Here is a 13,047-nt window from a genome sequence, read left to right on the forward strand (position 1 = left end):
TCCATTTTGGGACTTGACGTAAAAAGCCAAATTACTGCCGAAATTCAGCGTTCTTGGGCCCAAGTCGCATCCCAGCCTACCTCAGCTACTCGATCGCTTCCAAAAATGACAGTCTTTTATTCACTTCTCGTAAATAACCGTCGATGTCGGCAACTCTCGCTACTTTTAGCCCTGCGTACGATGCTGTGTGTTAGCTGTAGCACATAGCATCGTACGCAGGGCTAGGGGTCAACATGGGCTCGCAGCCATGTTGCCTCAAAACTTATTTCTGTCTGCACTCAAAACTCAAAAATGTCGGATATGAACCTGAAAAATCGATGCAATTTTGTCAAACTTCGGCGAAATTTCAGCCTATAGACAAAATTTCATCTAGGTAAGGTTTTCAAGCGACGGCGGCAGACCGTACGGGGCTCTGGATATGAACCTACCGCCGATGTAGCTGTAATAACTGTTGCGTTGTTTTTAGTGCCCACGGACGAAGTCCTGGGGGAGTTATAGGTTTGGTCATGTCAGTCCGTCCGTCCGTCCGTTCACGCAGATATCTCAGACATGCCCTGGTCAATTTCTTTCAAACTTTGCACAAGAATAGTACCCAACCCCATACAGATGCACGTCGATTTGTTTCACAATGCGATCGAATTTGGCCGTGTTAGAGGACTTTTTAGTTACACCTCCATAGACTCCCATGTATAAGGCCAAGAAAAATAAAAATTTAGTTTCTCATCGTATTCATATTGCCTAAAGGATGCATTGACACAGTTTTTTGTCCCCACGGATAAAGTCCAGGGGGCTTATAGATTGGGTCATATCCGTCCGTGAGTCCATCAATGAGTCCATCAGTTCACGCAGATATCTCAGACATTTGACAAAATATCATGTGACCTTGGTGACCTTTGACCTCAAATATACATTATTGTCCATAACTCAGTAACCACAAGTGCTAAATCTTTCATATTTGGTATGATGGGACACCTTATGACGCCACATATTGTACCTCATTAATTATGCGCATATCTTATTTTGAGCGAGCCAATAGAGCTAGAGGTCTGATTTTTGGTATATAGGAATAACTTAGCAATACAATTATTATGACAAAATGTGACGTGACCTCAATGACCTTTGACCTCAAATATATATATTTGTCCACAACTCAGTAACCACAAGTGCTACATCCTTCATATTTGGTATGATAAGACACCTTATGACACCACATATTGTACCTCATTAATTATGCGCATATCTAATTTTGAGCGAGCCAATAGAGCTAGATGTCTGATTTTTGGTATATAGGAATAACTTAGCAATACAATTATTTTGACAAAATGTCACATGACCTCAATGACCTTTGACCTCAAATATATATATTTGTCCACAACTCAGTAACTACAAGTGCTACACCCTTCATATTTGGTATGATGGGACACCTTATGACACCACATATTGTACCTCATTAATTATGCGCATATCTCATTCTGAGCAAGCCAATAGAGCTGGATGTCCGATTTTTGGTGTATAGGGATAACTATAGGGTAGAAATCTAAATATGCCCATCTAAATATTAGACATCTACCATCGAGAACAAAGAAATTTGCTGTAATTTGAATATTTAAGGAGTTTAAGCAATTTCCACTATAAATAAAGAACCCCTGCCTCAAACTCCACAAAAGTTGCTAGACATATTTGCCGTTGTCATGCCATTGCTTCGTTTAATAACCAGTCAATCAAATGCCTAATTGACAGGAGGAAATTCAAGACCATATTTGAATAGTAGTATATATTGTCCTCAAAATTACTCTATCACGGCCCAAGTACTCATTGCCTTCAGCAATACTGCCTTGTTATATATTATTATTATTATTATTATTATTATTATTATTATTATTATTATTATTATTATGTTTATTTCGGTACTTTGGCCTACGGCCTATAGTACAATACATTATACAATAATCCTACACTTTGGTATTGTCCCAAACGCTGCGTTTCTCGAACAACACCGTACCTCCGGACATAAACCATGGTATTTTGTGAGAACTTCCTTCTACAAATCCGTGAACTGCATCTGATATTCAATATCGTTTGTGAATATTTCAGATCTTAGCCGACTCATATTAAACTGGATTGAAATAACACATGTAGCTTCTAATAAGTGTCTACGATATGAAAGACAATGTCATGCATAATGCATTTTTGCATCAGTGACTCATATTAGCGATGTAGGGTCACCGACTACAGACATTGTCATATAATTTCGCCGATCCGCTAGGTGTAATTTATATACTATGAACAGTTTTCTTTTAAAACGCCCCGGCTGATGATAAAGTGTTTTAATGGCTAGATGTCTTGTCGGTCGTTGTTTTCATAACATCCGACGCTAATCTTCCGTAATAACGTAAGATGATTGATATTTTAAATGCGAAACCTTTTAAAGACTGTTAACAGATTTTGCATGCAAACAGAAATCACTGTGACATTATATACAACTTCAGACCCTGTCCTCTTCTCGAGAGAAAAAGGCAGATAAATATTACTTTATCCCGAGGACACATCAAAAACAGAAGCCCATGTACATTATTAAACGACGTCGTTAGTAATACCAGATTCCTTGCTATCACATGTGCCTCTGTTCGCGATCGAATCAACCATACCTCCAGAGACCGTCGATGCAACTCATAGGTAAACGTTTAATATTTAATTGTACTCTCTCCCTCTAAATATAATTTGCTTCCATGCTGTGAAAACTTCTCTATCACTTTCATTCTTTGGCTTGGGTAAACGTAAAGATACAAAGCATCGAGCGCATTTACTTTCACTTTCAAAAAGAAAGCAGCACGGACGTCCTATCGTTCAAAGGCTTATGTTTTCACTGAAACTGTAATTGCATGTCAACCTGAAACATGTTTATATAATAATTAATTTGTAAATTACACAACTGATTATTCGTCGTATATTTTATCTTCAGTTGGTTGTACCGGCAAATCCACTCGATCGAAGCGTTCTTGACAGCCCCTCGACTTTCTCTTGTCACCGGCCTCTTATTCAGGAAAACCCCCTTCGGCATGGCGATCGAGAATGTGCAACTTTCAAACCTTTCGGAGATTTCTTCCAACGGTACAACTGAGCTCTTGGTATCACCAAACGTTGGGCAAATCCAGATAATCGTCAGTCTAACATTGGCATCAGTTGGCATAATTGGAAATGCACTCTTCATGTTTGTGTTAGCGCGAGTTGCACGAATGAGAACAGTCACTAACTTCTATCTGCTGAATCTTAGCATCGCTGACACTCTATTTCTCATTCTTTACGTATCGCATATTCTGTTTCTATACGGAGAAGGTCATGACGGAAGCAGAATTCGCTGTTTGCTGGTTGTGATACCTGTCACACTTAGTGTGGCAGAATCCTGCATCATGATCACTTTGATCAGCATCGAACGTTACCTGGCAATATGCCATCCTTTGAAGGTTCACCTCACAAGCACAATCGGTCGATGCCTGAAATCGATTCTGCTGTCATGGATCGTGAGTGCGTGTTTGGCATCGCCTACCTTTGTTATCTGCGAGGGAACGGCACATAGATTGACCACCTTAACGGCCTGCTATGCCATCTCGTATGGGCCAATGGGTATACTTTTAACTGTTACAGTCACAATGTATGCATTTATCATGAAGGAAATGTCAAGAAGGGCGAAATCGGTCAACCCTGCAACGATCGACCAGTCAATCCAGAAGGAGAGCATACAGGTCTTGAAAGTTACTCTGGCTAACACTATAGTATTCTTTGTATGTGTCTTTCCAACGTTTGTAGATATGATCTTTAAAATCTTAAATCTTTGGAAGATACGACAACCACGTAATTATCATGCTTTTGAAGCTGTAGCAAATATCCTGATTCTTTCCAACTCAGTGGTAAATCCATGGCTGTACAAAATGATCAGCAGTTCATACCGCAGAGCCTGTCGACAGTCATTTAAGTTCTGAACCCATTAGACGCTCATACGTACTCATTGTAAATCGTGGGAGGTAAAACTAAAACCCTCTGTTACCTATCTTAAAAATGATATTCGTGGAAAACTTATGGATAGAAAAAAAAGAACTCGATGAAGTTATGCTTTGCAACTTTAACAGTGATCGTGCTCCTGAATAATTTCCATGATTTGGTAAACAAGGAGGCTAACATTGGATATGTGGAAACATATAAAAAAACACTGTACACTGTTGACGTGTAGCAGGTTTATAGAAGCATTCGCTACCAAAATCGACTGATGAAAGAGCTGGCACTATATCGAATGACACCGAACCGGCAGACGATGGATGCCCAATGCGCAAGTGCCTTGTTAAGAGTGCATTAATCTTAAATGACACAATGGTTGCATGCAGCCGAAGAAAGTGAACGACGAAAATTATCGCTTGCAAACAAAATCAATGAACTGTCGTCTGAACACTGTTAGCCCTGTTCTGTTGAGTTAATATTACCCCCCCCCCACTATGTGCTTTATGCAAACTGTATAAACTACGGTCAAACATAATCACGAAAATTACACAAAAAATTGAACCTCCGTGTGTTTCTACAAACATTAAAAACACTTGTTGAATGAAACAGAACCTTGTATGTATTATTTTTTAATAAATCTTAAATATATAAAGCATATCTAATACAAAGCATATCTAGGGCTGAAAAGTTTAAAAGGTGTTACTGGCAAAATGTTTTATTTGAAATAGTTCGTTATAATTACATTTCTGCTGATCGACATACCACAAAGAAACAGATACCATGATTGGCAAGAACTTTATTCTACTGTTAATAGCGGAAACATTAACATTGTAGGATTTAGACGCACTTTAAAGATTTTCAATCCAAAGTGTAATTAAAACTTCGATTGTTAGCTTAAACTTACAACGTGGAAAACATACTCCTGTCATTCATAGTTTACTTTTACTCATTTAGAGACTGAAGGTGACACTGTAAAATCCATTTTAATATATTGGGCAGCAAAAAAAGCGCTATTGGCATGTCATCGATTGCTTGTGTCGACTAGATGAATTAGGAATCTAATAAAGTCTAATTTTCTTCAGTCAATTTTTTCTTGCAGTAGCTATACGAGATATTGTATACTTGGTACGTTTCAAAAGGACTTTTCTGTTGCAAAGGTATCGATGTTTGAGGAGTTTTGTTCACCCAACGACCAGATATACGATATAAAGTTCTGCGTTGGATAAAATGTCGCTGAACATGCTATTGACGGCAGTGGCGGTGTTAAACGTAATGGCGTAAAAAACGAATATTAGCAAGGTAACCCGATGATTTTGCGTAACATATACAGCACTCACAAAAAGATGGTTGGACGAATGAATGGATTGTTAGATCGAACTATCTATCTATCTATCTATCTATCTATCTATCTATCTATCTATCTATCTATCTATCTATCTATCTATCTATCTATCTGTCTGTCTGGCTATCTGTATGTCGGTCTATCTATCTTTCTTTCTGTGGATGAATGTACCAATGCAAGCCTCTATGCATGTCCACCTATGTATCTATGTACTTGCATGCATGTAAGCAGACGGCACATGGATAACCTGTATTTAGGCATTTAACTTAGCACTCGACATTATTTTGTTCCTTTTTAAAACAAATTTTTCTTCGATCACCTTCCTCTAAAATAACAATTGCGTACTTAAAGTTTCATGATTTTTTTTTCATTTTATCTCAGGTATTTGCTGTCTGACTAGTAACCTTGGATGACGTGCTCAAGAATTATTTCACCGTCTAACTATAGCGAAGTGGAAATATAAATACCAATATGACGCTGATCCCAACGACGTCGGCGGTCATTTTAAATTACACAAACTGTAGTTACACCTATACAGTTGATGGTACCGAAGGCATATTCTCATTCTACGTAAGGGTGATAATTGCTTTAAATAGCTTTGATAGGACTCTACGGAAATGCGTGCTTTATGTTTGTGGTGGCAAGAAATGCAAGCATGAGGACAATCACTAACTTCTATCTCCTGAATCTGAGCATTGCAGATAGCAATCTACTTGTTTTATACTTAATAACCATGCTGCTGTCACACCTTGGCATCGGTAAGGTCGGTGATCAGAGTCTCCAATGTTTGCTGACCACGATACCAATAACACTCACTCAGGAGGAATCTTGCATAATGATCACCTTGATAAGCGTTGAACGATACTTTGCAATATGCCATCCGTGGCAATCTCATGTCATCAACTCGACCAGCAGGTGTGTGAAGTCAATTCTTGTTTCATGGATTGTAAGTTTATGTTGCGCGTCGCCCACGGTTCTTCTTTGCCTACAAAGCGTCCAAGGCGACAAAGGTATACGTGCGGCGCTTTACACATTCTATGTTGTACCACTACTTATCGCTTTTCTCATCACTACTACAATGTATTCAAAAATAATAAGAGAAATGTCTAAAAGAGCACAGTCGGTTTCACCGACCACGCTCGATCAATCAATTCGTAAAGAAAGTTGGCAAGTCGTACGGGTTGTCATTGCAAACACGATAGTTTTCTTCGCCTGTATGTTTCCTATATTTGTGGGCCTGATTGGAAGAATATTGTTAATATTAGGCATATGGAAAGAGGAAGACACAACAAGCTTGTATAGTCTTGAGATTGCGGCAATCACATTGCTGCTTCTTAACTCTACGATAAATCCATGGTTGTACAAATTGATGAGTAAGAAATATAGAGAAGCATTTAAAAAGGCATTTACATGTAAGGCAAATTCTCATCAACATTAAAAAGCCAGACGCATACAAAAGTGAATACATCACTGCTACTTTGGTATCGTCAGTTTTAGAATTTGAAGGATTTATAAGAGATAAACTGACTATTTCTATATTTCACATTTAGTTGCCTTATTTAATCCAAAGTCATATACGTCAACTATTTTACGATATGTAGGGACCTTCCGAGCTCCTATCATAGGTTTAACAGTATTCTATTATTAGTAGCATTGTTGTTGTTTATTGCATATCTGTAAATTTCTAGCATTCATTATGAGATGATAATAAAAATATTGTATTGACACAATGTTGATTGTATAATATTTTTCTGACAATATAAATACATTATTCGCATCCATAGGAATTCTGGAAATAGATCAGAATAATTACATTTTCTATTATTGTATTCCGATTTCTTTCTGGTGTCAAGTAATTTAATAAAGTAACATTTGTTTTTAATCAGAAATATTGTCATAATCATCGCTTATCTTCGGTGTCTTTCGAGCTGTGTGCATCTTCGTTTCTGGTAGTTGTAACGATTGAGCAGTCGTCGAATGTTGGATTATGATAAGGTGACAAGTTCATTCTGTGATACTTAATCTTCGTTTGAATTTGAATGCGCTAAAAAAGTAACCTCTTAAAATATTGTTTTGAGAAGAGAGTGTTTCTATGAACGTTAATTATCACTTTCTTTGACAGAATAATTACCGGCGCCGCCACCGTCCATATTATCATTATTATCACAAAAATAACATATTTACCTTTCATTTAAAGTTAACTATAATAAAATTAATCCCTTGTGGTTCCAAGCATTAAGGATCGAAGTACCCCTCCCTTTAAGAGTTTGAGTAATCTCCTGCAGAACAAGGCGGTATCTCTGAATCTGTAAGAATTGTATAATTGTAAAGTCGATGGAGTAAACCATATAAAATTTTCGTCCTGCATGTTCAGGTCAGCATTTTCTTTACTCGAACAAGAAATCCAAATATATCAATGACTTCGAAGTAAACTGTTTTCTATCAATAAGTGAGTAAATTTGTCGTTAAGATTGAAATGGTATTTTTTACTATTCGAGTCTCGGCCAATATGTGAACTTTGCGTTTTGTTATTAGACGCAATAGTTTATGTTTTATCACTATGCCTGCAGAGTTAACAACATTTTTATTGCATCGGTGACTCATACTTGCACAAACTTTGTAAGGTCACCGACTGCCATATAAATCGCCGATCTCCTTAGGGTAATTTAATATATACTATAGGAACAGTGTTTCTTTCAAAACGCTCTAGCTGATAATAAAGTGTTTTAATGGCTAGGATGCTTTGTCATCTATTCTTATTATAACATGTGACATCCCTTTCCCGTAATAACCTTAGAAGATTGATGTTTTAAATGCAAAACCTTTTAAAGACTGGTAATGGATTTTGCAAGTAAACAGAAACCATAGTGACATCATATACAACCTAAAACGGGCACCTTGTCTTCTTCTCGAGGAAAAAGGGCAGATAACTATTACAATTCGCCGAGGACACATCGAAAACAGAAGCCTATGTACATTGTACAATGACGTCATTTGTTATATCTAATAATCCTTGTTATCACACGTGACTATCTTCGCGATCGAATCTAGCATATCCCTAGAGATAAGATACCGTTGATGCAACTCGTAGGTAAACGTTTTATATATTATTGCTTTCTCTCTCTCTCTCTCTCTCTCTCTCTCTCTCTCTCTCTCTCTCTCTCTCTCTCCTTCTTCCTATATTTTAATATAAATATATATGTATGTGTGTGTGTGTGTGTGTGTGTGTGTGTGTGTGTTTCAAAAGCTGTCCAAACCTCTTTATCACCTTCATTTTTGTTCCAGGAAAACGTAGAGATACAAAGTGTCGATAGCATTTACTTTCACTTTTCTGAAAGAAAACATCACATACGGTTCTGACATGCAAAGGCTGATGTGCTCACTGAATCTGTTCACGCATGTCAACTTAAAACATGTTGATAACATTTAATCTGTTTATTGCACAACTGATTTATTTGCCGTATATTTTATTTACAGTTGTTTGTACAGGCAAGGTCACTCGACCGATGTGTTTTTGACAACTCCTTCGACCTCCTCGTGTGACTGGTCTCTTGTGCAGCATTGAAACTTCGGTTATGGCGATCAAGAATGTGCACCTTTCAAACCTTTCTGAGCTTTCTGCAAACGGCACAAATTACAAAGACCTCTTCATATCACCTAACGTGGGGCAAACCCAGAGAATGGTTGGTCTGGCGTTGGCATCATTTGGCATATTTGGAAACGCACTCTTCATGTTTGTATTAGCGCGAGTTGCTCGAATGAGGACAGTCACTAACTTCTATCTGCTGAGTCTTAGCATCGCTGATACTCTATTTCTTGTTCTTAGCGTGTACCATTTTTTGTTTCAATACGGAGACGTTTACAACGGAAGCAGAATGCGCTGTTTGCTGACTGTTATACCTATCACACTTAGTGTGGCAGAATCCTGCATCATGATCACTTTGATCAGCATCGAACGTTACCTGGCAATATGTCATCCTTTGAAAGCTCACCTAACCAACACAATTGGTCGATGCCTGAAATCGATTCTGCTGTCATGGATCGTGAGCGCGTGTTTGGCATCACCTGCTTCTGTTGTCTGCGAGCAAACGAAACTTAGTATGGCAACTGTGACGGCTTGCTACGCCATCTCGTATGGGTCAATGGGTATTACTTTAGCTGTTACGGTGACAATGTATGTATGTATCATGAAGGAAATGTCAAGAAGGGCGAAATCTGTCAACCCAGCAACCATCGACCAGTCAATCGAGAAAGAGAGCATACAGGTCTTGAAAGTGACCCTGACGAACACCATTGTATTCTTTATATGTATCCTTCCAACGTTTGTAGATGTGATTTTGAAAATTGTAGATCTTTGGAAAGTACGACCGCCAGGTGATTATCATGCTTTCGAAGTCATAGCGCAAACGTTGATTCTTGCCAACTCCGTTGTAAATCCATGGTTGTACAAAATGATCAGTAGTTCTTACCGCAAAGCCTGTCGGCAATCATTCAAGTTCTGAATCCATTGGACGCTCATTCGTACACAGTGTTGATGGTTGGAGGTAAAACTACAACCCTCTGTGAAGTATCTCAGAATACAAAAATATGATATTCAAAGCCACATGTAAAACAATGCTATGCACAGCCAAGTTCTGTAGACACAGTTTTGTTAATTTCAAAGGGAAAAGCTTCAGGTATAATGTGCCTGGAGGATAGATATTTGGACTTTCAGATTTGTATAATTCTCTCCTGATCTACCACTAGTTGGGGCTCATTTTAAAGTTCCTGAAGTAAGAACTATTGTCACCGTCTTAGTTGTACGAATACAAAATTTTGTATTTCCTCACTGAGTTAACACAAGGGTGGTAGCTGTTATGAATGCCGTAAGGAAGTTACTCTTAGACAACTTAAAGACTTGCTACCAAATTGATGTAAGGGCTTGCCCTGTAACGAATGACATTGGGCCAGTAGAGGATGGATGTCCAATGTGCAAGAGCTTTGTCAAGCTGGCATAAATGTGGGCTACATGTGGTTAGATGTGGGTTGTTGATTGAATAATGTATACTCTCTTACTTTAATAAAGTCGGTACACTCGTAATGGGGCAACTAAGATGTAAAAACTCTATGACGCCTGTTCTGTTTTTCGATCACCTTTATTTAAAATGCAAACATTTTGACTCAATCTACATTTCAAATTTTATAATTTAGGAAACATAAAAGGCTTATCTGAGTATGTCATTTCTAAACTTGTCACTGTATATACATTTTCTATCAGAGCTAAGCTATTGTGATAGATTTTCTGCTAACTTATTTTGAGCATACACAGCCTTTCATTATCACGAGTGATATGAGGCCCTTTTTGAAAGAATAAGCACATTCTGTCCTATATTGGGTTTCTTCTACATATCACTCTGAAATCATGTTAGAAAATGGTCACATGTCTACGCACTAACCTCATAAATTGATAAGATTATTAGCCATTATACATATGAAGCACATTTATTCATCAGTCACTAACATCTGCCATAAAAGCGGTTGAGTATAGAGAGAAGTTGTTTATGACTGGCCCTTAACCTAAAGTTTACAATTATTTATAGATAAGTGTTTGTCTCAACACTCACAAAAATTATCATAAGCAGGGCGGGCTTCGAATTTGCAATTACATTTAGTGCATATCACAGGCTGTCGAAAGTTGAATCCTGTTCTTAATATATGGGAAGTTAATATGATTAAAATCAAAATCAGTTCTGTTATACAGGCGGACAGAAAGGTGAACAGTCTTAGTGAATGATGGTGAATGGCTACAGGGAAGCCGATTCTGTCGTGTCTTCGAAATAGAATGTACACTTTTTCATATTAGTGTCATTGTCGATTTATATGAATTTTAAATCAAAATATTTTGCGGTTATTAAGGCCTTGTTTTATGTAGGTTTCACTATTTTCAGACATGCTTCAGTCTGTCAGAATAGCCCTTCTCAAATTTCAAGAAATAAATAAACAATGGAAAATTCAACCACATTCTTTACCTTCTCGTGTATAAAAATCTGTGAAGTGGTATCCAGCTGAACAAAGTAGCATATATTGAAACATATGTAAATTTTCTAGAACTGCAATTTTAGCTCATTTGAAATTATGTGTAGTTCACTTTGTTGTCTATTTAATCGATATCTGAATTTGCAATAAAGATTTTACTTCTGAGGTCGATTAGTATTCGCTTGTGCTTTGTCGTGTATTTTCTATCCTGGGTTGATAGCTCTGCTGGTGGACAGAATTGTTCCCGAGGTTATCGTTCGCCCAGTTAAAGCGATGAAATTCGTTTCTTCGCCTCGATAAAGTTTGTATGTGCGATGTGTGATAGTGAGCATGCGTGAGTGAGTGCTTAACGAACTCTACAACGTGTGGAGCGGTCTCAGTCAGAAAAATGTAACAACTTAGCCGGCTATTGAACCACTCTTTTTTGAGAGTGGGGATTTAGTCGAGCGGTTCTCTCTGTGGCCTCTCCGCTAGGCGACTGATGCCGTATGTTGTGGGTTCGAACCCGATTGAAAAAAAACTAGCCGTATCCTTCCTTTGGCATCAATATTTACTTAAATTGCGATAGAAAAATCAATACCACAATTTGGCAACAGCTACTGAGAGGCTGTCTCTCTTAGCACAGTAAAATACGATTTTGATAGTTAATTTTATTCTCAAAAGAATATTGCGAGTATGTAATTAATATGTCAAATCGATTATTATTTGCAATCGCATTTTCGCGAACCGAACAATGATTATAATGCGCGTGGCAGTAAAATGTGTCTTTGATAACATCATTATTATCGTCTTTGTGTTTCAAAAAACATAACTTTACTCAATCAACCATCAGCAAACACTCAAACCTAAAGTTTATGGTTTAGTAAACCATATACAGTTACTCAAACTATAATAAACCCGGCGTTGTTTTTATTTTGTTGAAATCTATTGTAACGTCAGCGTTGTTAATTCAGTAAATTCTCGATATGATTCGAACTCACAACGTACATCACCACGTCACCTAGTGAAGGCATCCTATTCAAAACCGCTCGGCTCTAAATCCCAACCCGTAAGAGAGTGGTCCAATGACCAAGAAGAATATGAGTCAGTAAATTGTGTAATCGAGTATAATTTAAAGCAAACTGTCAGCAATTCTAAGGGAACCTTTCAGATTGTTACATAAGTTCAAGAAACGAATCAAATTCCTTCGTTTAGATCAAACCCCCACCCCTCGCCCTATAAACGGAGGTTCCAAAGTGCGAAATGTTGCCTCAGGGAACAATGTACTGAGAATTATGCGTCTCGTGAAGACTGTAGTAGTGCTGTTTCGACAGGACAGTGAGAGTGAAATAACCAGGTGTGGTTAGAGCAGGCAGACACTTATAGAACATTTAGCAAATTATACCTTTTATCTTAATAATTTGACGAATGAAAGGTTTAAGATACAACGTTACTTTCAGTAAATCGTATTTTGGACACGAACGAGTTATAAACAGTTATTGTAAAATTTGTTAACACGAGTGTGCAGTTCTTTTTACACACAAAAAAACTTGTGATCACAAAATAAAAGTGTGGAAATGAAGTTCACTAATCAATTGGAGGTAAACCTCCCCCTCCCGTACACGAATGAATTTCGCTTTATGATCTTATCTGACAATCTGTGACGGTCCCTATGCAAGTGTAACATTATGCCCAGCATGCCTGGTTAACTGTGGCTT

At 37.7% G+C, this 13,047-nt stretch overlaps 1 long non-coding RNA gene across 1 annotated transcript; it reads left to right on the top strand.

The window, feature by feature from the left end:
- Nucleotides 1-8,341: 8,341 nt before the first annotated feature.
- On the top strand, nucleotides 8,342-11,527 carry LOC139118260 (uncharacterized). Its single transcript, XR_011548653.1, has 2 exons — nucleotides 8,342-8,422; nucleotides 8,813-11,527. It is a non-coding gene; the product is annotated as an uncharacterized lncRNA (long non-coding RNA).
- The last annotated feature ends 1,520 nt before the right edge of the window (nucleotides 11,528-13,047 follow it).

Source organism: Ptychodera flava, chromosome 19, assembly GCF_041260155.1.
Source record: "Ptychodera flava strain L36383 chromosome 19, AS_Pfla_20210202, whole genome shotgun sequence".
Classification (NCBI taxonomy): domain Eukaryota; kingdom Metazoa; phylum Hemichordata; class Enteropneusta; family Ptychoderidae; genus Ptychodera; species Ptychodera flava.